The sequence below is a fragment of the Tachyglossus aculeatus genome, chromosome 2, assembly GCF_015852505.1.
Source record: "Tachyglossus aculeatus isolate mTacAcu1 chromosome 2, mTacAcu1.pri, whole genome shotgun sequence".
In the NCBI taxonomy this organism is placed as follows: domain Eukaryota; kingdom Metazoa; phylum Chordata; class Mammalia; order Monotremata; family Tachyglossidae; genus Tachyglossus; species Tachyglossus aculeatus.
Window position 1 is genome coordinate 163,143,264 of NC_052067.1, and position 1,783 is coordinate 163,145,046.

Here is a 1,783-nt window from a genome sequence, read left to right on the forward strand (position 1 = left end):
CAACAGGACCGCGTACGTTCAAACAATATCTGCAACCTTTCCATGGTGCATGGGGCCCCCCCATCACCAGCAGGGTTCTAAAATGTTTATTAGTAATAATAATGATGGTATTTGTTAAGCACTTACTATGTGCAATGTACTGTTCTAAGCACTGAGGACAAGGTGATCAGGTTGTCCCACAGGGGGCTCCCAGTTTTAATCCCCATTTTACAGATGAGGCACAGAGAAGTTAAGTGACTTGCCCAAAGTCACACAGCTGACAGTTGGCGGAACCAAGATTTGAACCCATGACTTCTGACTCCAAAGCCCGTGCTCTTTCCACTGAGCCACTCTGCTTCTCAATATTAGGGTATGAAAAAAGCTAGTCTACCGATTGTCTCTTTGCCCCTTCTTTGGGTCCCAACCTCCTAAAAGGCATTGCTCCTTGTGGGGAGGGATTGTCTATACCCACTCTTTTGGAATATGAACTCCCAAGCGCTTATTACACTGCTGTGCACACAGTGGGAGCTCAATAATATGATTGATTGATGGAGTGAGCTAGTGTCATTCACGAACCCTCCGCCCCGCCCCCACAGTTCTCGGTGGGGGTTAGAGAGTGGCCCAAAGGCCTGGGAGTGAAGCTGGGAACAATGTCACCTGCTGATTTGATCTCCTTGTGGGTGGGAATGTGTCTGTTCCTTTGCACACAGTAATAATAATAATAACAATAATTGTGGTATTTGTTATGTGCTTACTATGTGCCAAGCACTGAACTAAGCACTGGGGTGTATACAAGCAAATCAGGTTGGACACAGTCCCTGTCCCATGAAGGGCTCACAGTCTCAATCCCCATTTTACGGATGAGGGAACTGAGGCCCAGAGAAAGGAAGTGACTTGCACAAGGCCACACAGCAAACAAGTGGTGGTGTTGGAAGTAGAAGGCCATGACCTTCTGACTCCCATGCCGGTGCTCTATAATAATAATGATGGTATTTGTTAAGCGCTTACTATATGCCAAGCCCTGTTCTAAGCACTGGGGGGATACAAGGTGATCAGGTTGTCCCACGTGGGGCTCACAGTCTTAATCCTCATTTTACAGATGAGATAACTGAGGCCCAGAGAATTAGTTAAGTGGCTTGCCCAAGGTCACACAGCTGACAAGCGGAGGAGGTGGGATTCAAACCCATGATTATGTTTGTACATATTTATTACTCTATTTATTTATTTATTTATTTGACTTGTACATATCTATCCTATTTATTTTATTTTGTTGGTATGTTTGGTTTTGTTCTCTGTCTCCCCCTTTTAGACTGTGAGCCCACTGTTGGGTAGGGACTGTCTCTATGTGTTGCTAATTTGTACTTCCCAAGCGCTTAGTACAGTGCTCTGCACATAGTAAGCGCTCAATAAATACGATTGATGATGATGATGATGATGATCTGTGACTCCTAAGCCTGTGCTCTTTCCATTAAGACACGCTGCTTCTCTGCATATGCACATAGTTAAGTGCTTAACAAATACCATCATTATGTATATATATATATATGCATATGTATATATATATATATGCATTATGTATATATGCAGAGAAGCAGCATAACTTAGTGGAAAGATACCCACAAGTGGGCTCACAGTATGGAAGAATGAATGAGGAGGGAGGAGAAGGATGGAGGAGGAGGGGTTGGCAGGGAGGCGGGAGGAGGAGGGGTCGGCAGGGAGGCGGGAGGAGGAGGGGTCGGCAGAGGTGGGGGGAGGAGCGTCGTTTTGGGCGCAGTGTGGCGTCTGCAGCGGGCTTCGGGTGGCG